Here is a 27,793-nt window from a genome sequence, read left to right on the forward strand (position 1 = left end):
GCAAAACCCTGAAAAGTGAGAGCTGCTTTTTGCTGCCTTCCCATCTGTTAGGGGGACGATATAGCAACTCAATAAGCTTTTTAAATGCAGTGGCCATCTGCAGTGCAAATCTGGCAATAACATGATTTTGTTAGCAAAGGTGTCTATTTGCAATTTAAGCTTTTTTTTTCAAGTACTTTTTTTTCCCCCTAGAGATTCACAAGGAAGGATTTCTTTCTTGCTATTTTTTTTCTTAATTAGAAAGATATCAGATGAAAAAACAAGGAACAAAACAACATTCTTCTGAAGTTTAGATTCAGTATAATCAACTTATTCTATCAGATTTGAGTGTGTCAGAAGTTAGGACATGAAAGTTGAAATTTTTAGTTAGAAATGGTAGTACTAAAGTGAAGAAGTTTGATTATTTTGTTATTTGCACACACACACACACAAAAAAAAAAACAACAAAAAAGAATATTTTAATATATTTTGCTTTTGATTAGATTTTGGTATTGAAAACTAACTATAATTTGAACAATTATCTCACTGCTGAAGGGAATTATACCTATGTGAAGTTATGAATATTGTAGATGTGTTTATTTTTGGAAGGAGTAAATCCAGATCAAGCAGAGCATAAGTTGATTTACTTTGGTTTTGGTCTTTGAAATGGAAGCATTTCCCCCCCTGCCGCACTCCCAGAAGTAACATTAGTGGTTTCTCAGCAAAGTCTCTCAGATAACTCTCCAAAGTTTCACATAGATGACTAAAATCTCTTACAAAAACTAGGATGAAAACAAATGAGTTTTGTTTTTCTCTGCCACTATTACAGACAATTTACAGTGAACAGAATGCTTAACACATCTAATCAATTGTGGATTCCTATCATGACTTTCTTCTTGCACCAGGGAGCAGCAGAATTACAGAGAAGGAGGCAGGTGGCAGTTTCCTCAGTGCCACAGCCTGCAGTAAAGAATAATCTGTCCTGGTGGTGTCTTAACTCACCTTCTTGCTGATTCTTTGAAAAATATATCAGAGGAAGCAACAAAATTCCTCCCTGCTACCTTCAGATAATCCCAAACTCTTTTGATTATATCCATTATTTCCAGTGGAGGAGCCACAGTCAAGTGTGCTTAAAGGTGACACTTAACTGAGAACATTAGCCTAGTTTTTCCCTTCTTCCCTTCAAGGTATGCTAGAGAGCTTTCCTTCATGACAGTACCCCAAAGTCTAGAATTCCTCACTTCTTTCAGGAGCAGGATAAAGTTTGTTACACCAATCGCACTACTACCAGCAAGGACTGTGCTCCCATGGCACCAGTTGCCAGTTGCCAGGCTTGTTCTCGGCTTGCCTTGATGACTGATTACCATTGTGTGACTTCAGCAAGTCTCCAAGGTTTTAATAAATTTCAAATGTATTCACATTCCCTTGGCCAATGGGTTATCTCATTCTCTGGGGGTTTCCAATTTTAGATGGCTCTGAAACAGTTCTAAAACTTTCTTCTCCAAGAAAAGCAGGGTTGCTCCTCCAGGGAAAGTTTTAGGGTACATAAGAGCACTTTTTAGCTGAGGAATGTCTGCATTTCTATGTAGCAAACAATATGTCATGGTAAGGCAAGTATTTCACACTGGAATAACACTCACTTCATTCTGGTAAGGTGAAGAGTTTCAGTTTCCTCAAACACTCTGAATGTTTTGCTGTCAGAGTGGGATCTGTCCTTTTAATAAATCAAGAGCATCATTATATGATGCTATAATGTCTGCACACCTAGCTGCTTCTAACCCATGTCTGCGTGAACAGTTACATAATTGAAGAAGACATGAGAACAAAGACTTCCAGTATTTTCTGTTGATAACTAAAGGAAGTCTCTTGAGCTAAAAGACCTTGAATTATAGGGACAGATTTTTATTACCTCCAAGCTCTTTCAGTTGATTAGAATGTATGTCCAAAGTGTACCTTTATACATACAAACACTGAATGTTTGAGTGTATAAATTTAGACTTAGAGAGGGAAAGATTAGCAAACATTCATTTTTTGGTTACTTGGGATTTTAGAACCTCTGGACTGCCTGAAATCTTTTACTTTGTGAGGCAAAAGTGAACTATTCCACAGCATTAATCCCCCAAAAACACTAATTTAAATTTCAGCTAAGACATAGAATGAAAAAGCCCACATAATGAACATTTACAACCTTGTGTTAATTCATTTTGCTTCCCTTCTCTTTGGAGATCAGGAGCATAAGTATCAAAATAGAGCAAGAGACATTTCTTCCTCTATTGCTTTCCTGGCTGTAATCAGGAAAGACTGGAAGTCTCACCGGAAAGGCTGCTAGTTCACAGTTTTCCCAACAGCAGGACTTTAGTGATGCTTCAGATAAATGGAAAGATTTGAATGACTACCTGTTCCTTGGCCAGCTCTCCTTAGCTATTCATGAAGCTATATTTGTTTCTGATCACTGATATATCTAGTTCATTTTCACTGTCATCTAGGTGAGCATTTCTCACATTTTTTCTAAACTTGCCAGAAAGCATGAGATACAGAAATGCTAAAGAAACCTAGAAGTCTGAGACTGCTGAAAAATGGAGTTTAATAGTTAGATTTCTTAGAGAAGCCTTGTTTTAAACTAGTTTTAAACATTTTTAGTTAGTCTGTATGCAAATCAGAGCCTGGCATGAATTTCAGAAAACGGCTCGTGAACTAAACCCCTTTAGAAATGTTTTTGTTACAGACTAAACCATTCTGAAGTCACAAGGAAATCTCCTGGAAAGTTATTTATATCAATAGTTATCACACCACTGAAGTCAACAAATTTAATCATCCCAAGAGAACTGCAACAATGGGAAATATAAATAGCAAAAATATCCTGGATATCTCCTTCAGTGTTTTATAAACACTGGTCATACAAACTAGTACCTAAGAAGAAATATCTCAGTTTGAATATCAGACTGTATGTTCCCTTGTAACTGCCATGTACTTCTCCTAAGGGCCAGATGCTTTCACTTCTAGATGAGGGCCAGACTGAAAATATACATTTATATATAGTGATGAGATGAGGTAAGTAGGAGCATTTAGTGTTCACTTTCATAGGTGGTCAGGAAATGTAATAGGTGAGACAAGCTTACAGAAAGCACAAGTTGAATTTCTGATTAATAAGATGACTGCAATCAAGATGTGCTTATTCTGAATCTGTCTGTAGATGAATTAAGTTTTGTCATCATCTTCGCTGTGATTGAAGGCTATCCAGAGAAGTTTAACTTCAAGGTCTACATGTGTATATATATATATATACACACATGGATATATATAAATTATTTTTTATAACTTTGTTCCCTGTCAGTTAAAATCCAGTGAGTCTTAGGTAGTAAAAGACACATATTATTTCCACACTACTATGAGCATGTTTTCAATTCCTTGGAGAAATTACACCCTCCTCCCTCTATCTAAACACCACATTAGGAAGGCCTGGATATCTTCACCTCTCTTTTCACTTTGTGTTTTGCAGCCTTCAGCAGTCCCTCCATAACCAGCTACAAGAAACCAAAGATTTCTTCACATGTTGTTCCTCAGCCATCCATTTTATATAAAGTTCCTAATGCAAACAAAAACGGAGTGGCTAGTCAGATGATGTCAGAGTAGACCTCACTTGATATTGTATTTTAAAAAATCTTTACCAGTGTCCCTTTGGATAGCATGACTGAAGTCATTTTGCACAAAACTAAGGCTTTCAGCACAATTTAAAATGCCAGAAAAGATGCCAGAAAATATGTTGCAGCCCTTGCAAAACAGAACTACTTTCTGCAGTGGATGTTTCTTTTTGTTCAGTTAAACACATCAAGAAAATTTTGAAAGGTTTAACAAATACAAGACAAATTGGCTACAAGCTGGGAAGTGTCCTGGAAAAGGTTAAGCAAAATGAAAAGCTTAGGAAGCTGTATTACATTTCCAAGCACTTTTCTTCTACATCTTTAAAAGATAACCTACAAACTTTTTCTCCCACCATCTTCTGAAAACATCTGGGTAGCTAACAAATAGGTGGCACTTGTGTAACTGGACAACACTTAAAGACCTATAGTGTTCAGTTCTGATACGGGACCATGTCTGTCTACTTAGATAAACTGTATTACAAAGAAGTTGGATGGACTTATCCTGATCCTTTCCTTTTAGTCTTAGTTCTGTTATTATAGGATGAGCACATTATGAAATCAACAGTTCACTCTGCCTAATTATTTTCATTAAACACTTAGCTTTTCAAATATGCCAAATATCAACTAGTCAGGTTGAAATTTCTGCTACTTAAACTCTGGACTTTATTTATTTGAAAGCTTGATAGAAAATAGTTCAGCCATTTTTGGAACAAACTTAGTGAAGGATATTTTTGCCAACATCCATATTTTTCATATGTTTTCTGAAGAGCCATAATGATTTGTAACAGAAGCTTGAAATCTGGCAGCAAGACAACCTTCAAGTTAGAATGGTGCCTTTTTTGTTCTCAGGAAAACCCATTCTTAATGCAGCTGGGTTAAGTTACAGAAAAATCTCAGCTAGTATTTACAGAACAGGAGCTGTTACATTTTGCACTCAGTTTGTTGACCGTTTTAACAAGAACATGCAAACTCTGAGGCCTGCTGAGTCTCTTTTCCTGAACAGGTACTACATATCTGAAGCTAAAGCTTAGGACAGCTTAATCCTGAAGAGATTTCCACCGTTTTCTTACAACTATGCCATCAACAATAACAATATTAAACTTCCAGTTAGATTTTCCTTTCCTGTTAAATTTCCACACATTACTTATACAGTTTAGGAAAATGTTACAGCTTTTCAAGATACTACTGATCTGTTCCTACCCTGTAATGATTTCCTTAGAATCTAAGGACTATTTCTTCTGTTGTTGTAACTCCACTCTGCTATTTATTAGTGGAGTTACATTAGTTTATTCTCACTAATATTCTTTAGCTAAGCAGCCAAGCTAGTAAAATTAGGCTGTGCTCTTAAACTAATTCCCAAATATTGTAAGAAAAAATCCTTTAGTGCAAGAAAAACACTCCAACATAAGGCATAACCCTGAATGTATTGCACAATCCAGATTACAGGTCAGTAGGAGTTCTATGAGGGTACCTTAGGTCAGTGTTTCCTCACAATGAGTTCACAGGGAGAAAAGAGTTTGAAAAACATTCCAAACTTCTGCAGAGTTCTTCTTGCCTTGCAGACACAGAAGTTACTCTGCAATGTCCGGAGGGACAGCCTTAGTGAGCCCTGACATTTTATGACAAATTGAACCATGAAGTTCCAGAAAGGATTAAGTTGGGATATCTAAATGCACGCCAAAAAGAAAACTGCTCCTTGGATTTTTTCAATCAAGTAGCACTATATTTGGACTGGAAACAGCCTGTGGACAAGCAGGAATAACCATTAGAAGGCAAGTGAAAAGTTCCAAGCAGATGATACTACAGTCAAGGAAGAAACAACTTGAGCGTATCTGGGCACGTTTCCATACTGACTCCAGCAACACTTTTTCCCATGACATCAGACTCAAAACAACCAATATATTATAGCCCATATGTTGATTAAAGAAAACCCAAGCAGTGCAGAGACATGCACCAGCCTACTGAACACCGACTGAACAAAAACTGGACTGCTTGCAAGGCATGGAAGTTAATAAAACAAATAAAAAGCCCCAAGTTTCCAGGATAAGAAGCCTGGATAAGACTTCTCAGCAAGATGAGGTTGTGAATACTGAGGTAAGGCTGAAAGCAAACTGGCTGGATAAAAATTATACAATCTAACTAGATTACAAATACAATAAATGAACAATGCTTTGAATGCACAGCAATCATAAGGCTCAGAAAACAGAAAAGTTGGTTACAGATAATCTCCTTGGGGAACCTGCTACCTACCTAATGTGATGTGGCATTTACATGAGAAATTTTGGCTGCAGAATGGTTTGTAATTGGGGTTCAGGAGATTTTTTGGCACAATAAGTTTGTTCTTAGCAAAATAATGCTAAGGATTAATGTGCAAAAGAAATATATATATAAATGCTTACACAAGAATAACGCAGCTTTCATAGCACTGATTTTATTTTAAGAGAAAATAGAATGGTGCCCTTGCAAGATGCCAACACAGTCTATTGAGAACAGTTACTAAATCATATTATTTAGTAACTAAAAATAGCATGGTACCTTTTGAAATCCCAAGCAAAAACAAAGCCACATTCTGCATGAAAAAGAGTTACTAGGAATAACCCACTGGTGCTCTTTAGGGAAGAACTGGGAATTCCACTCTTACTTTAGCATGGCCTAATAACAGTAATGCTTACTGCATGCATCTGAATTTACTGAGATATTTGATCAGACCTTAAAGGATATAATCTGTTTGTGCTGCATAATAAGAGACCACAAGCTATCTTTGTTCTTTCTCACAGAATATATGAAGTCAAAGTTAGAGGTCTGTCAAATGAAGGGAAATTTGACTAGAAGGATAAATATGCAGGTGGTTACATTCCAGTTGTTATAGCAAAAGTGATATAAGCTCATAAAGCTCAATAGCCCCGGAATACCATGAAACAAAGTGTGTTGTCATTGTGAAATTAAAATGAAAGAACTTAAGTTTATAGGGGAATTAATGGTCAATAACATTTCTTTTGGTTTAAACAGTACTAAACACATTCACAAAGGTAAGAAATGCCTTGTTTATTAACCAGATTTCTGAAAACAGTTCACTTAGAGTTTCTTTTCTTTTTCTTTTTTTTAATGAATATATGTAAAGGCATGGTTTTCCAGTCTTGTGCATCCATTTTCACTTCTTTATACTGCTCCCAGATGCTTCAGATCCAGGAATGACTGGTGAGCAAACTACACTGTGAGAGTGAAAGATGATATACCAAAAAAAAAGTTTGATAAAACTCAAGTGCTGTAGCAAAACAACAAAAAAAAAAAAGTGGAAGTGTGCTTCCTATAAGCAGGTGATCCTCCTGAGACAGCCACAACAGCAAGCTGTTATCTGACAAGGGAATCCTCAAGGTCCTTAGTTTTAATAATTACCTCCCACATCTTTACAAACCTCACTGTGTCACTGTTCATCTGCCACAGTTACCTGGAACGTGCAGTTTCTTAGAAGTTGAATACTACTGCCAACAGAAGGACATTAATATCTGCGTAGGGCATTCGCACTGATCTTCAGTGCTTAAGGCAAAACTTAACAGCTATTTTCCTCACATCTTCCATCTCCGCCTTGCAAGAAATGACTTATTGGCCAAATTCATTGCATAAAGATCACTACGTTTTTGAGCGAGACATATGGAAGTATGCCTACAATTCTTCTAGTGATATCACCATTTGAACCCTGATCTGTTCTCCAAGGTGGAGAAATTGTGGTCTGGTCTGCTGGTGACAGCTGACAGGGAGGCTGCAGTTTAGAGCATCTTGTATCTAATGTAACATTTTGATTAGGAAGAAATAAATCTGTTACAGGCACAGAAGTGGTTTTAAATGGGTTCTCCCTGTTCCTCCTCTTTTCACTTCCTCAGCACCCCGCGGGCTTAAGAACAATCATGCCAGACGACACACAACTTTAGTAATCTTTTTCCACCAGCATCCTCTGGAACATTTGGTTGCTAGAATTCCCTTGAAGCAAAGATAATGTCCAGGCAAGCATGGACTTCTTTAATCTAGGTAGGGATAATTCCAAAGTCCAGTCAGAATAAACATTTTGAAAAGGGTCCTAGAAAGGTATAAATTACAGAAACTTCATTAACCCAGATGTATCTAACAGCTTTCATCAACAGACTTGCACATGGTTTAAGGCTATTTTGGATGGCAACAGCACTTAAATTTTCTTCTGACAGAAAGAAGTCTAATGCATTTTTAGAAAAAAAAAACAAAAAACAAGACTATAATGAATGCATCTTAAAACAGTACTAATTTAATAAATGCATAGTCTAAAGATTGTCAAAATATATCAGTGAGTAGTTTTTTTGAAAGAAGAATCTAATATATTTATAAGGAGAAAAATATATATTCTAGGTCCGATTTGAAACCATAGTCATAGAAATTAAGTACCTGTTGTTGTTCCATGCTCATAAGAAAGTTACACAGGGTGTAGAGCACATGAGGCATTGGCACAGGTTGCCCAGAGAGGTGGTGCATGCCCCATTCCTGAAGACATTCAAGGTCAGTCTGGAGAGGCTCTGAGCACCTGATGTAGTTGCAAATAATCCTGTTCATTGCAGGGGAGTTGGGCTAGATGGCCTTTAAGGGTTCCCCCTTCCAACTCAAATGATTCTGTTATTCTATGATGAACATCTCTATACAGTTCTTCAGATTAATTTAAAAAAAGTAATTTAAGCTGCTTAACAGGTTATCTAACTGCTCTGCTAAACCTACTATGGTGTAACAAGCCAGCATTTTTAAATAGAAAATCGGGATATTTTCACATTTAGTCTTAGCATACTCTATATGCATAATTTCTTTTATGATAATATTTACCTTAGTGTATGAAAAGCAACTGAATGGCACTGTAGAATACCATGAACTGCTAGGTAAAATATGTTTTATTGGACTGAACCAGCTGTTCAACATGTCTTTTCAAAAACCATGTTTAACGCTACATCTTATTTTTCATGCACCTCAGCAGTTCTTCATTTTGGCTGGAAAATCAGAATATAAAATGACTGTTCCTGCAGTATTGTGGGTGTGCTATAGCCAAGAAGTTCTGGAATTGCAATAGTGTATTTTTTGGGGTATATTCAATGTTCAACTAAATCTCAAAATATTTCTTGGCTCTCCTGCCATTAACTGGTCCTTGAACTCACCGTTCGTGTTCAGCAGTGGAGGGGCTTGCACTGCCATCTGTTTTGACAAATGTCTTCCATTGTCTGCATGGCTGACAGAACATTAAGCACATTTAAAAAGAGATGACGCTCTCTGATTCATTCAGAATTTCTCAGTTCCTCAGAAATCCAATCAAATGTAGCTGACTGTGTATCAAACTAATTGTAAATCTGTTTGTAAAGGATTTTAGTTTGTCATAAGCCACTAGTCTTCACAAAGTCTTCCTAGCTGCCTATCAGTTAGTCTGAGCATGTCTGCTCTTCATTCCTTTTGTCAAAAAAAAATATATGTATAAGTGGAAAATCATAGCTAGAGGCATTCTGCATAAAATTGTCTTACATGCTGATTCAAAAGGAAGTACAAGTTATAACCACGTACACTGAGAAGAGCATTTATGCAAAGTCTGACGTTTTTAAGTTATTAAAACTAGCAACCCATCAATAGCTTTAAGAATAGGGCTCTATCTTTCTTATAGGAAAGCTAAAGAAAGACAGATTGCTTCGAATTGTTAGTTTCAGGCGTGACTTAAATAGCTTTGGCACAGTGATAGGAAAAATGACATCTCAGAATTTTTGTATTCAAAGCCATTAAGTTCTCATTTAACCTGCAAGAGATTTTGAAAGTAACATTAACTTTTAATAAGTTCCATAGCATAAGAGCATGAAGCACATGTTTCTTCAAATCAGAATCCTCAGTGTCTTCTAAAGCAATGTGTAACACTCTAGCTCTCCAGCAGAAAAGCTAGCACAAATCAGCTACGCTTCATTTGTTTTTTAAATGAAGCCAGTCTCTGGCTCATAGACCTGGGTATCTGTTGGGTACTCTCCTCTAGCAGGAGAAAGCCCAATCTCATTTCAGAAGCAATCATCTGCATAGCCCTCAGGATCTCAAGACCACATTAGTTTGGTATTAACAGATGATCTATGTGCTGTGTAAGTTCGTCAGGAACTGAGCCAATTGCCTGCATGACACAGGAAGAAAGTATTTTTTTTCCACTCCTTTTCCATATAGAATTTGTCACTTATATCATGATGATCTGATCTTTTCTCCACTCAAGCAGTAGCTAGAAATTGATTATAAGCAGAAGTTCCTTGTGCCTTCTTTAAATGTAAAACTCTTCAACATAGCACACATCAGTTTCTGGGGCAGCTACTTCATTAGCCTCTAAAAGTAGAGTCAAGCTTATTCCCAAAATTGAAATGAAAAAAAAAATCACTATTGATTGACCAGAATCATGAAGATTTCTTACGTTCCCTGTAATATGCCTGTATTCTCAGTTTAACAAAATCTGAGTTTCTGAAGCAAGCCTGACCCCATAATTCAGATGGCAAAATTAATCCCAGTGTCCTAAAGTGTGATTTTACCCTCAAATAAGCACATAAAAATTGGTGCTTTAGTTCTGCCTATCTTTCTTTATTATATAGCATGTCTTGAAAGGTATTTCTTAATTTCATATAAAAAAAAATCAAGTGTAGACTCTGAAAGTATCAACTCTGTTCCATTCTGGTTGACACAGTCATCAGTAATAAGAATTCAGTGACATGTAGGCTTGCCTTAGAAGTAGACAGTTGGAATTTAGTTAGACTAGATTCTTTTTGTTTTTTAGCTTTGCAGGTCTCGTAGAAGGAAACAAAACAGTGTTCATATTTATTACTAAGCAGATGTAAAGATAAAGGCAGTTCTATCAGGTAAGCAGAGATCCTTTTTATTCCTCTGAAACACAACTGTATAAAAGCAAAGAGTTAGCAGACCCCAAATTTAGTTTGCTTTGATGTCAACGGTTTACGGGCTGGTTTGGCCCAGTTCCATGACTGGCGGGGCGGAAGGATTTCGCAAAATCTGTGCCTCCAGAAAAGGGAACAGGCGACCCCAAAATAATGAAAAACAGCGGCAACGATCTGAGGAGAAACAAACTAATTTACTAAATACGGTATCGGAATGCAAGATAATACACTATAATACAATATAATTAGAATTGAAGCAAATAAATCAAATATAATGAGAGAGAGAATGTTCGAAAGGTCGGTAGACCTCACCATAACACTGAGGTGGGATGTGCAGTCCAGTTGAGCAGCAGGGAGAAGAGCCTGACAAAGAAGAGCACATCAGGTGACCTTGCCAGGAGTTACATCTCCTCTCTAACTGCAAAGCCCCCTGGTGTATGTGGTTCTTCTCTTCCAGACAGGTGCCCAGAAGTGCAGTATTAACACTTTAACTTCCAGTGCACTGCATGATGTTATGATGTGGAATACCGATAACCAAAAGTCATAAAACCATGACATTTGGAGAACAAAAAGAGAAGGAGCAAATGGCAGGAACTCTTTCTGTATGCACAGGTACAAGGTGCACAGAGAAGACAGAGCACAGACCTACAGACAGTGCTACTTACTGTCCAGATTGCACTCTGCGTAATAAAGTCATCCCCATTGCCATGCCTGGTGCTAATTGCCTAGAGAAAATACAAAGAGCAGAGACAGTTGAAGGAAATAGTGCCCACTTACACAGTAGTAATAGAATTAGTTTGTAGCAGCAATGGGTACCACACTGGGAACAACAGTCCCAGAAGGCAAGTAGCATTCACTTCTCTCGCTCCTGCAGCAGCTTCTCCCCAGTTCCAATTCTTTCATATGCCACCTGTCACACCCAAACACAAGCAGCGTGTCCCTAGCTATACTTGACAGGCCAACACAGCACATCAGTGTCACTCTGTTATGGCCCTGCTCTCTTGGCCAAGACTGTTATCACCACCCAGTGCAGCACGAAGAGAAAACAGGTAGCCTTTTCCTCCTGAGATGCCAATGGCTCTCGTGAGTCTCTATCCAACAACAGTTACCTGAAAACGGTTGTCTTGTATCTCAGCTAGAAAATTTCACACAGAACTGAGAGCTGACATCATTGCATTTAACTTAGAGCGGCTGGATGGCACCAGCAATAAATGAACAATTTACATATCTGTGTGTGATCAAGTAGAACGTAAATAAAAATTGGATTTGGTTGTTCAATTTGTTTAATTGAAAAATGTGAGCAATCATTCAAAAAATTACACTGTTCTTGGATTTCTCAGAAATGTACTTTCTTTGGTAAGAAATGCTGTTAATGATCAGTGACTGCCTGGGGTGATACAGGATTTGTCTTCCAGATTTCAGATTTTTCTTGTACTTATTAGATCCCAATTAGTTCTCATTTCATTTTATATCCATCTGCTTTGCTAATAGGTCTCTTGAAACTCTAAAAAATCACCTTCAGTTTTTATCCTACTTTTCCTCCTAAATTTGGTAATTTGCTATTTCATTGTCTCTCTTCTTTACAATCCAGTCCCATCTTAGTCACTGTATCCTTTAATTTCTTAAAACTACATGCTTGTTTAGATTATGTCTTTATAACCAAAAGCCTCTGCATCTTCTCCTTGAAAGGAAAGGACAAAGAAAGCTTGAAAAACACTGTTGTATGCCAATACCAACAAATTGCTGTTAGCCTCATTTTATTTTTTTCTGGAGCTAAGATGGATGAGATAGAGATTTTTGGTATAGGAAAAATGTATATTTAACTAAGTAAATGTACGAGCACTGCCACAAAATGCTTTTAGGCAGATAATATATGCAGACATTTTAGTAAAATCACTGAACACTGCCATCTGAGTTACTTTCATTCAGTGTAATTAAGACAACAATCTTTTAGCAGTAAAAAAGTATTTGGGAAAAAAAAAAAACAACTCTTCTTCAGAAGTCTAGTGTGATGTTCTAAAGTTTCTTAAGTTTTCCATAGGGCTTTATTTCTGTGTGGCCTTGGTATCACAGTAAAAGAGACATAAGCAAGCTTTAAAAAGTTGGTTTTAATTGGTCTACACATTAGACTTCATCATGCACAAGTGCTAACTTCAGTGTCATAAGTATAAGGTTCCGCCTACATGCAGCACTCTGCAAAATTTGGTCCATTAATGCTCTTGAGATATATATGGAAGATAGATACGCATCCATGTAAGTGGAGATCTGTTTTCAACACTCTTATGCTATGGCTTCACGTACAGTCTTTCTCCTTATTCATCACAGTCTCAAAACTCCCTAGCAATGTTATTTATTATCTGCTATTCTCTGACCTTTATGAGCTCACCTGTCATACTTCCATAGAGATGATCCAAGTAAAATTTCAGGGACCATTTTTGAAGCCTATGAATCATTTTACTGTTACTAAACTAAATAGGTCTGCCTAAATATTTTCTCTAACAGCAATAAATTCAGTCTTCCTATTTTAAGAACAAGAATTTCCAGCCTCTTATTAGAATCATGAGAATCATGGAAGCTTGATAAGGTTGCCAATTATGATAAATTACGTAAGGGTCCAAAAAAAAATTAAAATAAAAAACTAGTAAAGAAAACTACTACTGAGTTTTAAGATGAACTTTTGCAATTTCTGTGGAAAACATATACCAGACACAATCAGCCTTGCATAAATCAAATCACAAGATGTGTTTCTAAAATATTTGACTTACCTAAACTTGAACTGAATAATGGATTTAATTTATCAGACTAAAAAAAGAAAAGATGAAGACTAATCGGGCTTCTGAAGTTCCAAGTAGATGAATCACATTGTCACATACAACATGAATTGTACAATAGGATTTTTTTTGCATGTCATTCCTATGTGATGGTGGTTATAAATGTCCCCTCCCTGGAAGAATTCCAGGCCAGGTTGGATGGGGATTTCAGAAACCTGGTCTAGTGGGAGGTGTCCCTGCCTATACCAGGGGGAGCTGGAATTAGGTGATATTAAAGGTCTCTTCCAACCCAAACTATTCTATGATTCTGTTCTATGATTTAATGATTTGCGTAACATGCTACAGTCATCATGTACATATATAAATCAAGTGCTAGACATACAGTTAGGTTAAAAACTGTTTCAAAACCATTTCAGCCTTGAAATTTAGTCCCAAGTTAGCACTCACTTTTTACAGATTAGTCCATCTCTTGCTGATTGTAACTGAATCAAAATCAGAACAACCATGTTTCATATATTTTTCACAGCGTTTAGGCACCTCCCTACACTATATACAGAGCCACACATCTTAGATACCAGAAGTTTGCCTGAAGCACATCCTTAACCTGTCAGTCACTTCACAGTCCACAACAGAAATACGTTGATCTTCCCAAGTGCATCAGTTGTTTCTGGGTCATCCCACCATGCAGAAAGAATTGTAAGATGCTGTCTCAAAAGGTGGTGACAGCTCTTGTTGAATCGTACAATATCATAAACAGATTGTTGAAACACTAAAATTCTGCTTCTAATGCTGACAAGAACAACAACATACAGTGCTGCTTTAAGCAGCTGCCTAGCATCACCGCAGAGGCCAGTGAAGATGGGGTACTGCTCGCTTGGAGCTTCTTAGATCATTTGATCAGGTTGGCTCTCACATTGTCAGTTCTCGTATGAGGAAAGCAAGGGCATTTATTGGTTTGCTCTTGTTGGTTTGTTCTTGAATACCAGAAGGCTATGATATAACACCTAGATGAGATTAGCTTCATGAATTTAAGTAAATATGGACATTATTTGTGATTTTACTGTGGTCAAGTGCCATTTTCCTCCGGAAGCACTTTATCTAAAAGTGCAACAAATGTCATCGTATTTGTCCGCATCAAACTTCCAGTGCAGCAGCACAATCGAAGCATACCTTTTTAAAGAAAGTCATTTGAGTTTTCATATATAACTTCTCTCATTAGTTTTAATTTAATTCCTAGATTACAGATACAGTAATTCCCTAAGTGTATATCCTAGTTAAATATTATAAATAAGATCTTATGGGAAACAATCATTTAATTAAAAAAAAAGTCATTTTCTCATTAACTACACTTTAGGAGATCAGTTTTCTTTCTGAAATGTAACTCTTTACATGTTTGTCTTTCATTTGTCCTCACTAACAAAACATAAGAAAAGAAACAAGAAAACCTAAAGAGGAAAAAACAAGTCACTCATTTTCTGTATTCATATTACCAGATTAAACAAATTTCTTTATAAAAAGGTGAATGACAGCCAAGGCTACAGGCCTAGCCTAGAATTTAAAATATTCAAGATTAGTATTTTAAAACTTGAGACAATCTTAAGCAGGAATAATTCAAGTTTCTCCTATGATAATTGAAAGATTTTAGGCCCTGAAGACTTTTGTATTATACTAAGTGATTATTTTAAATACTTAAAAGGAAAAGTCCTGCACATGCACTCTCTTTGAGGAACCATTCCTTCACCTCCACAAGAAGAGACTCTGCTCATAGGAATTACAACAAAAGCAGCCAAATGATTTGTGGGTTTATATTTTATTTAAAAAGGTGATCGTGTAGCCAGTAAACACAAATCAAAGGGAAGAGTGAAGCACAGCGATATTAACTATTAAACATTTGAAGAATAAAACTAAGAAATATTCTGATTTGATTTAGTCCGTATGACATTTTTATGTCCACTTCAAATAACAGGTCATTAATATCCAGGTCAATGTAAACAAAGGAATTGAGCTAAGAAGTCTTGTTCAAAGTAATAAAACTTTTATTCACACTCAGCATGTGCATCAAGATTTCAAAACTTGGCAGCCCTGAGCAAGTACTCTGAGAATCAGCCATCCAATGGCACAGAACAGAATCGGTCAGCATCTGTTAACAAAATCCTTGCACAACTATGGAAAAACCAATTACCATCTGCATTTTTCCCCCCAGAGAAAACTGGCTACGTATGGGAAAAATCAACAGACAGCAAATTACATGTGGTATGGACTTCAAGTTTTTACTTTTGCCTTCTACGCAAAAGAGACTCTTTGCAACCAAAGTTCTTTCACAGACTTTGACTTCCTAAAGAGCCACAGGAGAATTTGCTCATCCAAAGATCTCTTCCGAAGGCAGTCCTGTTCTACTCTGAAATATTCTTGAATGTTAAGATTAGCAGATAACAAGCACATATGTCATGAAAGACATGCCTTTATTCAGGAGAAGACATTGGATATCAATTTTAAATTTACATATTTTCAGTTTCAGATGTTCTCATTTACCACTGATTTCTGCCACTCGGTTTCTTTGAGCAGACTATTCTACCATAGCATATCAAAGCGATATGTGGTACAAAGCAAAATAGAATATACTAAACAGAAAAAAATAATATGATTTTTGGTATATTATTTAATTGTGCAGTATTTATTAGAATTTACAAAGACAGTATACCAGCATTTAACTCCATATACTAATAAACAGGATTAACTAAAGATTATAACTGGATGTTGTTATACAGATATAGTAACTTTTAAATATGTACCGTCAAGTAAGAATTTATTATTGATAGACAACCTTCAAGTAACAGCAAGTCTTATTTTGGACTAGCCTGAAACCAAAATGGTTTGAGTTTCTCTTGTATCTTTCCTATGCCAAAGGAACAGTCCTGGGGTATGCTACTCTAATTGCAGAACTGAATAGGAAAGCCCCACTGTTTTCAGCGGTGAATCCAATTTGTTTTAAGTATTTTTTTTTAATTCAGAAATTAATTTTTAGATTTTTTTAAAACTTAAAAATTTTCCTGGAGGTCTCTAGCAACTTCTACAAATACTAATATAATATATATATATACACACAATCATTTTAACACAGTGATAATCAGCACTAATTTAAAGATATATAAAGAAGAAACTGATACAAGAGGTTGCAGTGACTAGCTGAATCAACAATATGACTAATGGTATGAATTTCAGCTGACAGCACATCTTTGCATAGGACCATGACAAAGATAACTGGTCAAAGAAGAAGAATGATGACTTGAGAGATGCTTTCCAAAGCACAAAGTAAATGCAAGCAGATAGTATCTTCAGTGCACATGAAAACAGAGTTGGTTGTCAAGGCCTACAGTATTCATTGTCCACATACCAAGATATGGCTTTGTGTATTTTTCATTAGTACATCTTTCCACTGTTTCAGAATGTTACATGCCAATTATAGTTGTAGTTAGCTGTGGTCATTAATTTCAGCAAATATAATAATGTCAAACACTTTTTAAAAGAACACAGGCAGATGTGGCTAGAAGCAATGTCTGATTTTAGCTGCAGAACTGCTAAAACTAATCAACACTCACATCCTGCGTCTCCTCTATGCCACGTACCATAATAGGTCCCTAAGTGGTGTACTGTGTTTACCAAATAAAATTTATGTTATTTCAGTCCTACTTGTAATCATTCTGAAAGTTTAATTACTGATGCCACTTACATACTTTTTTTGCTCTGTAGTGTTAAATAATAAATAAAATTGATTTGCTTTGGACAATTCCTGGGGTTAGCAAGTTCTAGAAGGCTGGTGGATCTCTGTTAATTTGTTGTTCATCTCACTGCTCAGGAACTATGCTGGGTTCTGGATTACAGAGGCTTTAAAGGCAGACCCCTACACAGTCTTTGTCCCCTACAGTCCTTGATGTAGGGGGGATTATACAGTGTTAATTACTTGGAAATTAATTACTATTTCTGATAATGCAGACAGGAGCAGAATACACTGACTTTCTCACCTATATTTTTGTTATGGGGACAAAAAGTGATGAAAAACGATCTCTTAAGACATTAAACCCAATCTCTGCTGCCACAGGAACCATTTTACCTAATCTTTCACAAACTCTAGCATAGAAGTATCTTGCCTTCTTGCCATCTTTCAGTCAAATGAATATCTGCTCCAGAATCTCTGCTTTAAAAATTAAAAGCCTCTTCTACTTTGCAATCTAAAATGGCTTTAAGTGACCATGAATTCATTCTGTCAGCTTTATCACATAGCTTTAATAACCTTATCATTATTCATCTTTAATGTATTATTAAAGAACATGTTACCCCTCTCCTATTTAGTTAGCCTAAAAAAAAAAAAAAGAAAAGAAAAAAAAGCATTCTCTTGAATCAGTAGAAGCCATAACTGCACCTATTTCTACTGCTGTTCATAGGCATTCCAACGGAGAAGTACTTAAAACGAAGAGATGAGCTTGTTTTAAGGGCTGTTTTCAACCAGATTTTCTCTTCCAGATGGCATATGAATTAGAACCTTCTATCATGGACTTAACAAGTAGTGGGTTGCTGTTAATTGTCATTTCCAGGTTTTAATGTTGTTCATGAGCCCCTAATAAATCTGTTGTTCCTCTTACTCAAAAATTAGATAATTAATTCTAATTTTTAAAAGAGGATAATTCAGTCCTACTTTCTGCTTCATTATATTCCTGCCTTGACTTTTGCCTGTATTTTTCTTACATAATAAGCAGTAGATCAAAACTTCATGTTTGTTGAGATTTTCTTCATATCCTTCTCAGGTTAAGTTTCTTGAGGGAATTTACAGCATAGATCAAGCGCCTACCCAAATTCTTACTCTGGTGAATAGTCCCTAAACAGAAAACACACTATACACCATGCATTTACATACCATATGAACACTTAGTATTTTTAATATTTCAGTTGCCTGATAATTGCAGGCCTTCAGGCAAAGCCCTGAAGAATGAGCTACACAAGACCAGTTGTCAGGTATGTATAAAGCAGACAGAAGCTGGGTCTTTCAGAATTGTCTGATGAAAGTTTAGGGTACATAAAGCCACAAATACCTTGTTTCTGGCATCTCAGATGACAGCAGAGCGTCAAGGCCAAGACTGCTCTGCCGTTAGCTAGGCCTATCAGTAGACACATTCCTCCCAGGACACAGGCATACTTTGGGTTTTTTGCATGATTAACGCTATGGTAGCTACGTATTGTAAAGTGTAGACATAAAACAAGTACTAAAACCAAAGCCTTAGGAGGTGAAATGTGCAGATGTTCAATCATCACATTCTTCTCCCTGCAGCTGGGATTTGTAAGAAGAGACCAAGGTCATACTGCATAACAACAAAAACCATTTGGCCAATTCATCTATGGGTGAGCTGTCCAAAGAAGTTACTTTAACCCTAGGGGCAAATTCACACCTGTAAGACATATAAATGGCCTGGAGGGAAGAATTCCTCCTTCAGCCCCCAAGGTGTTTCCCAGCAAAAAGCCCAGCTGATAGGGCTGGGAATAATTCGGAATTATAGCTTTCAAAATCCTGCATTTTAATAGTTAATTGAAAACCAAATCTGATGGGAACTTATCAGAGAGGTCAAAAAACAGAACTGTTGTATGCATGCTTCCCATGTACACATCAAAAAGAAAAATCCAAACAAAAAAGTCGACTTGCGCTTGTAATAAGCACTAGTCACAGGCTCTATACAACAGATTCAAATTCACTAGGCAACATTAGGCTCTTACAAATACTCCTTCAAGAGAACATGCACTATGGAATTGAATACATAAACTCCAAGGAGCTCTCTAAGCCCCTAACTGCAAATTAAATCTCTCAAAACATTAACTTTCTATTAAATATATATATGCATATGAATCTAATACACAATAACCTTGCACGCTAAAGAGAAAGAAAATCCACAGAGTTACTTCTCAGGCTATCTTCCTGTTTGTTTCTGGACTACTGGAATAACAGCTGCTTTGCTTTTAGAAATCTCCTCTGCCACCACGCACTAAAGAAAAACAAAATAGAACTGGGTGTATGTTGTATACTAAGATATACACACAGTACATTCATTTGGAAGCTCATGAGCTTCCTGAGCTTGCCACATGAACAGCTATTTTTCATCTGTTTTCTTGAGTAAATAACTCAAGGAAAAAAATAATGTTGTGTTCTTTCAGTACTTTGGAATGTGTGTTGGGGCAAGAAGGTATTATGTTGGATTTACTGTGCTTTTTGATATTTCTGTCTCAGTTACTCAAGATCAAAGCCAAACTCCCCTTCACAGGGTGGGGAGGTGGGAAAAGTCACCTTAACATAGGGTTATAAAGTATAAACAGTATTTACCTTTGGAGAACATAAAATCTTGCTATCATTGGAATAAACAATTGCTAAACAGTATAGAATACTAACCAAATTCAGTACTTTCAGTTGATTAAATCAGCTGCCTTGACTTTAGTTTCCATACACCAGATGACTTTATATTCTAACCAAGTATTATTGTTGGCCCTGAGTTGCAGCATTTTGTTCTAGATGTGCATCTGGTCTCCAGGATATTTTTAAACAACTTCATGCAGCACTACTTAGTGCAGATCCCAGCATATTTTCTATGGTAGTATATATTGATTTGAACAGATGTATATTCCCACAGTAGATGTTACTGAGGAGAAAAAGTTGTGAACATACCATGAGTGGCCCTAAGTTTTCAAATGGAACACAGTAGTTCTTTTTTTTTTTTTTCATTTCCAGCATGAAATATTAATATTATAGTAATTAATGCAGCACCTCTAAAACACGTTAGTTATATTAATTACAAATTAAAAACTGATGGATTATTCAGGGTTAACCCCTCTATAACTAGTTGAGTTTCTACTTTATTGGCTGTCTCTGCAAAAGTGTATTTTCATTAGGAGAACATGTCTCTCCAACTGTTCTGCTGGGAAAGACAACTCTTTCAAGAATCTTGTTTGCAGACACTGAGTCAGCTTACCTGACAAATTAGTCTTTCAGAATCTTTTGGAGACTGGGGAAAGCACTATGCTTTCTGTTAGACAACAAAAGCAGATATTTTAGTCAATTTCTTGATGGTTTTGTCATTTAACTCTTCTTTCACAGACTTAATTATGGCTCAGTACTTCTGATATGAGTAGCCCCTCTATGTACAACAAATGATTTAAGGCTTTTGCAGCTGGGAATTTCCAGGTTTCAACTCCTGCTCAAACCCCTAAGATGTTCATGCATGTAGCTTCATCTGCTCTTCCAAAAACTCTCATTAAGCTTTCAGAAGAGATATAGCAAGGGATCTGCAGTGTTTTTTTTCCTGCAAATTTTAAGTTTTGTTTCAGTAACTGTAGTGAAGCTCCTTTGAAAATCTTACCCTGGAATTACTGTTTGCCACTGACTCTCAAACATTTGGACTGCCCACGTAATTCAGATTTCATAAAGCCCAAGTAATTCTGTTTTCAAAGGAAAGTAGAGTTGAAGGGTAAAACAAATCAAGCCATGATTCCTCATGCCCTTCTTTCAAAGGAGTAGCTAATATCTTTCTTTGGGAAGACTGGAAAGAGATCAAGTATGAAGGTATGATTAAGAGAAGAAAAGCCTTCAACACTAATGATATCTTCCATGCTTTTGGCTAGAATCCATAACCCTGCTTCTGGGAGTAACCCAGTGACTTTTCAATTGCCTAATCACACTTATAGAGTCAAAGGGATGGATGGATGCTATCTGTTTGGCATTTTGTAAGCTCAGAAAGAGAGAAATGGGATTGGCAAACTGTCTCTAGTTCTGTTAGAATATAATTAAAAAGCAAACCTAAAGCAAAATGCAGTGTTAGAATAAAGTCTTCCAAAATAAAACTACTCAGGTTTCCAAACTTTCTGGTATTAGCGACCATACAAAGATTCTGTTTCTTCCTGGCTCTTCATCACTGTTTCCAGCACCATCACAGCTTCACAAAAGCCTTCAAAAACACAGGAAATTAGAATAAAGCAACAAATTCCACCACACTATAAAGGACTATGCTCAACATGCTCTCATCTGTTAAAGGTCTACTGTTTTTCAAAACTAGTTTGCCCACTTTGTCTACTGCTTTTTCATCTGATAGAGGCAGAACCACAGACATCTGTCCCAGCAGTACACTTAAGTTCTCCAATACAAGAATCCATGGTGCATTAACTGGAAGGTTCTGCCTCGTCTGACTGGGGAAAGTTTCATGCCCTGACAATACTTTTCATGTTTTCAGGCAAATTAGAAGTATAAATCTTTGTTTAGGGTATGAAAACTTTAGTCAACAGAGTGAAAATACAGAGGCAAAGGGGAATAAATTGTGATGCTTTCAGAGTTGCAGTATTATAGGTGCTTCTGAATAAAAACAAGCATCTGAGAAAGAGCCATTACACTTACAGCCACACACAGGTGCACCACAGCTTCCAGGCCATCTTTACAGCAATGTGTCACCTGCCTTTCAGGGTTTGTCACAGCACAATAAAGTCCACAGCCCTCATAAGGCTCTCGTGCTGCTGCAGGTTTGTAGTTCCACCTCTACACCACCTCAGCATAGAAACAGCTGGACAGTAGAGCAGAGGGAAAAGGAACTGAAATAATTCCTCTGATCCCAACTATAAGAGTGGTTCTTCTGATAAAACATCCATGTAGCTGCTGTAATTTGTAATAAGAAATATTTTGTTCCACTAAAGTCAGAAAGGCCTGATATAATTTGTGATAAGTATATTAATTGGAATTATATTTTTATGTTTGTTTGGTTTTTTTTCCCCTGCAAAGATCATGAGTAAAAGGAATTAGACCAAATAACATTTGAAGTCTGCTGTTTTCTCACTTACTGGCTTATATATGTGATCCATAGTGTGTTATACAAGAGCTAAGCAAATACAGAGCTTTCCAGTTTACTAGTAGTTATTAGATCTGTGTATATGAATATAAATCTAAAAATCTAATGGTTGCTTCTTGATGCATTTCTATTTACTCTCTCAAGAGCCCTTTTCACAACTCTCATTAAATTATGTACTACATTCAAATTAAACCCTAGGATAACTTTTGTCATTCCATTTCTCATCCATTTAGATGATTTATCTACAATAGGCATGAATCCAAAGAATATGATCTACAATGGTTATTTAATACAATTTCTGACAAAGCAGTAAATAGCGTGGCTAAAGTAATGGTCATCTTGAGCTAAGTGATTAGGGTTGGGCTTTCCCTTTCACGTAGACAGCCAAAAATACAGTTTGTTGCAATAGAATTGAAGTGATTTACAAGTGGAATTTCCTTTTGTATTTCCCAATTTCTTTACAAGAGAATTTATTCATTGTTTCTGAACTATGTTCTACATTTTGGCATAACTTAATGCAGCGTGAGGACAGTAGACTAATTAGAAGTGATGTAAATGGTCCTATGAGGAAATAATTCAACGGACAAGTAGTGCCTGGATGTGAGTGAAGCTCTTCATTTTCTAATTCGAAAGGAAAGGTTTAAATTGGAAATAACTGGAAAAATGTATACTGAGAGGATGAACAGCTAGAAGACTCATAACTAGGGTAAATAACAAGACACAGGCAATAGTTGGCATGTGCTATTATTTGTCTATATGTACTGATTACCTTTAACACAACGTAGCTCCAGACTTCTTGCACAAGGACACCTGCATATGCTGACATCTTGGAGACACCTAGGCAGTAGGAGTGATGCATGGAAGTAGGATTCTAATTAAATCATACATATTGTGTGCTCTTGAATAAGAAAATGGATAGCTATTTCTGCAGAGCAATACCAGTGGAACAAAACAGTTTAAACTAAAGCCTTCTAATAAAGTTTTAGAAAAAATCTTGGAAAAGTGAGGGATTACATTTTACAAATTATACTTCAAACAACAAGTAAAAATACTACCAGTTACTGGGAGCTCTCACACTACTTAAAGCAAAATGCAGAGAAGCCATTCTCATTTAGGCTGACATACAATTTATTTTCTGATTGAGCAATATCTTGTTTCCCTCTGTGTATCTATCTATCAGCTCAGCTGGAAAATGTAATAACTAGGTAAAAAATAAAATAAAAACAAAGCAAGAGACAGTTTTTCAGGGAAATCCAGATGCTCTAAATAAACTCCACTTCTCCTTGATAAAAACCTTCCAAGCTCTAGCTAAATAAGAACTTAAACAGAAATATGAAGTTCTGTAGAATTGCATTTTGCAGCAATTAGAAGGCACCATGCCTCTGTGAAAACTGGAACATTAGCTTCTTCTATCCCTTGTAAAGGTAATTACAATAGAACTGTACTGATGCAACATTAAGATTAGAGGGTCATATATTTTATGATTCTGTTTATACAGTAAGATATTGCGTGGTTTACCTTGGCTAGGCAGAGTGCATACTGGACTGCTTCTTATTATATGAAATTCAATCTTTTCCACTGTTACCATGTCCTTTTCTGGCCTCTAACTGTCATTGTTTCAGGATTTTTCATCTTTATCTGCTTAAGATCACATCATTTTATTGAAATATATTTATTGTGTATGCATACAAAATAATCAAAGCTGAACCTGAGCACAGAAGTTGTTACACAAGTAAAACTGACCTTATTTCAAGGCAACTTGAATGTGAGCTTTAGCTGAACATGCATTTGTTTCCTACACAAAGAGATAAGCTGAAAGCATGGGGTAAAACTATAGGACTGATATATGACGCAGCAAAAGACTGATACCATAATGGATATGCAGCTAAATCTGTATAGAAATCTGCTACCCTGCTCCACTATGGCGTTCTACTTTACAGTAGCAGCTTACTTTTTAATACAGGTTCTGTAAGAAGCATCTGCTGCGCATACTGCCAATTACTCCACCTCAGCAAGAGGGCAGCAAAACATTTGCCTGACTTTTCATTGTCTCAGATCACCCCATTAGGAAGTCACTGCAGCAGCTGACATCAGTGCAGTCACAGTAGCTGGATCTGCAGAAGTTGTTTCTGATGTGTAAAGAAATGTTTGTGAACACTTGATTGCTGGGAAAGTACTATCCTACCACTTGATAAACAACTGAGCAATGCTTTGCTACAGGCAAATAAAGGCTCCCAAGCCATGCATAAATGCTTCTTGCTGCCTGCCCTAGATTTGAGATTCAGAATACATGAGTAAGGTCTCATACCTATTTGATTTTTAAATAGAAACAAAAATAACCTACACTAAAAAAAATAACTTGACTAGAAGCTTACTTGAAATGCAGATATTCTTCCATAAGCACCTCACTATAACTATAATATAGGGAGCAAATCTGGATCTTCCTATTTGCTTCTACAGGCTTCTGCCATTCTGCTAACTCAGTCACATCTAACATGCCACAGACACCTGATTCCTTTACCTCAGAATTTGAATATAAAATACAGCCTTTTGCAGTAGAATCTCCTACACCAAATGGACAGGCACGTGGGTGAAATATCATACCATGCTTAACTTTCAGGTTGGGCTTTATCCTCTGCTAACTGTCTCCAAGGAACTTCTAGAAGCATCACACAGACATCTTGCACTTGTAGTGACCATTCCTCTAAGCTGCAGCTGGAGCCAATTGCTGCTGAGTGCTGCTGGTGTGTTTGAGGGTTCTCTCATCACCTCAGCAGTAAATAAAAAATAAATAAATAAAAATCCAGTGGAATTTTTTTTTGTAATGCCTTTTCCTTGAAGAAACTACAGCCCCAGGGTATACTGTAAGAATTAGTTATGCTTGAAATACTTTCTCAAGTTATTGTCTGCTCTTTGCTATGTAGACAGAGTACCCCATGTGTTCTTGTTTCCTATTGCTGGGAACTTGGGTATAGCCTATACAGACCTGAGCAGATTTCAAATTCAACATAACAGCAAGAGACAAGAGGCATTCTCTTTAAAAATCATCGCTTAGGTGGATTATTAGATTCACAGCTGAAATAACAGAACACAATTGCTTGCTTATGGGCATGGAGAATGTTTATCACATTAACAGATGGCATTGTAAGGGCAAGTGATAAAAGACCGAGGGAATCAAAAGTGTTTCATGCCGACAGGGTCTTGAACAACACCGGTCTCACAAACCCACTGCATATCTTCTCACTGCCGGCACCGGGAATCCTGCTTATTCCCAGCTACAGTGCCACATCACATTGCCACCTAGCGGGCACCGCTACTGATACTCTCAACCTTTAGTCATAGGGGCATAAGTAGTTTTAGGGAGTTTTCTTTTTTATTAAACTCACTATTTTTCTTTCAATTCCCAGCTGTAGCACTGTGCGTGAATGGCAAAAAACACCGACACCAGCAGCTTTAGCTTTTACTGGATTGTGAATGTATTTGGAAACAACGATTTCTTCTCACAGAGTCAAAAACCTGTAACACCAGAACAGGAAAGCCAGTAACTAGATTTCTGCCTATTAGAATTTTTTATTATTTATTTATTTATTTTGTTGTACTGCATCACTAAAGCAACTCCTGCATTCTAAAGCAATACGAAGCCACTCATAAATAAAACACGTGAAAGGGCATTTCACCAGTGGGAAAACCCCTGAAAGTTTTAGCACAGTTCCTTGCAGCAGCCAAGCACGCTTCATGAGAGAGATCTAAGAAAGGCACGTGGTACATGCCAAGATTAAGGTGCATGGAGATAAGCAGATACTGCTTGCACTGACACTGATTTTTGCCTTCCGCCAAGACACTTAGTCCTTCCCTTTTGCTACAAGATGTGATATAATTAAAAATGGAAAAACTTTTGAAAAAAAACAGTGAATGTTAATTTGAGAAAAGCCACTCCTGGTGTTTATATAAGCTTCCAGCTTAAGAATGACATCTGGCCAAACATGACAAACTGAACTTGGATCTGTATCTCAGCAGTTGTCTGATGCTTCTGTTTTTCTCATGAAGAAAAACACTAGGTGTTTTTGGAAGACTACTCAGTGTCTTCCATTTCTGTTCTGCCTATGGCTCACTAACTTAAAATAAAAATATAATAAGAAAATTATTCATTAAAACTACAAATAAACTTTTTATTCTTAAATAGCCAGAATCCAATACAGCTCTTAGAGCATCATAAGATTGTTTCACACCCCCTCACATTCTTATGTTCCAAAGTTGCCTGCTCCCAGCCCATTGTAATGGGGTGGTTGGACAGCTGTGGCTAGACAATTGCCAGTTCAGATGCCAAGAAGTGGCACTTTAAGACAGAAAGCCAGCTGTGAGCACAGAGTTGTGCAAGTGCTCATTGGAAAGAATAAAATCATAGGCCTGAACCCTACTTCACCCATTCATTTTGAAAGGAATTGGTCCAAAAGAATTGGTGGCTTTGACCTCAGCTTCACAAGCTAAAAGTTAGATCATCTTGAACAGAGCCTTTGATGTCAGTAAAGTCATGCCTAATTTGCTCCATGATAACTGAAATTAGAGCCTAGCCCAAGGGTAAACACAGATTACCCAAGCTAGTGGTCCCCTGTGAAGGTTTGTAGCTGCACCACAGTGACTTTTTTCTGCTTATATAATCTGCTCCTATAACTTGAAGCTTGTCACTGATCTCTTCTAACAGCAGTGTAGACAAGATTCTCAGGGTCATAGTTAATCATGGGACTTCACTTTGTGAAGGGAACATTTCACCCAGCCTTCTCATATGTTAGCATTTATCTGTATTCTCTTCTAATTACAGACAACTACAGCTTCGCAAAATCAGAGAAACTCACTAGGCAGAATAACCTACAGTTTTGTCAAGTCCAAGGAAAGCTAATTGGTTAATTCTGAAGCAAAAATAAAGAAACTGAGAGAAGCAAAGAGAAGTTGTGTACATTTCACTGTTCTTAAAGATATATTTTTTCAGGCCAGGGGGCCTAATGCAGATCAAACTATTCAGGGAAGGAAAGACTGAGTGACAAAAAAGGTGGAGAACAAGGCAGGAACAGAAGAAACTAGATCAAGTCAACAGAAAACAAGTTAATGAGTGGATTTGGCTGCCAAAATATCTTCCCATATCTCCCTCTCCTGACCTCTGGTAAATTATATCCCACGCTGTTCTTCCTCCCCACAGAGCCAGAAAGAACGCTTACTTTCCTTTGGCTCAAAGCATGATTTCAATGCAGGAAAGCCAAGCAAGCTAAAAAAGATTTGCAAAAACAGACTGACACTGTCACCGATTACTGCAGCAGTGTCTCTTGAAAGCATTCTCCAGGGCAGCCCAGGAGCTGAGGGGCTGTGCTGAACACACCTCTTGCTGGCTCCAGCCAGGACACACTGAGCAGGCTGTGAGGCCTCCAGCATGAGGACGTGACTGACTGCAAGAGGACACGAGCATCCTGCTGTAATGCCGACAACAGCCTGTCTTGGACTCTGCAACTTCCTGAAATCCCTTCCAACATAAATATTCAAAGATTTTACCACCATCTTTAAGATTTCACTTTTTTTTTTTTAAATAAACCTGAGCTGAACAAGCATAGAGAAACAAAACCTTTCCAGGAATACAC

The 27,793-nt window shown here is 37.0% G+C and overlaps 1 protein-coding gene across 1 annotated transcript in view; it reads left to right on the forward strand.

The window, feature by feature from the left end:
- The first annotated feature begins 5,166 nt into the window (after positions 1 to 5,166).
- The window catches only part of PDE5A (phosphodiesterase 5A), a 133,065-nt gene continuing 110,438 nt past the window's right edge, over positions 5,167 to 27,793 (forward strand). The window contains exon 1 of the mRNA XM_090139212.1: positions 5,167 to 5,714. The gene's annotated coding sequence lies outside the window, so the exon portion shown is untranslated. The remainder of the gene's footprint in view (positions 5,715 to 27,793) is intronic.

Source organism: Phasianus colchicus, chromosome 4 (genome assembly GCF_987193195.1).
Source record: "Phasianus colchicus chromosome 4, bPhaCol1.hap1.1, whole genome shotgun sequence".
NCBI lineage: Eukaryota > Metazoa > Chordata > Aves > Galliformes > Phasianidae > Phasianus > Phasianus colchicus.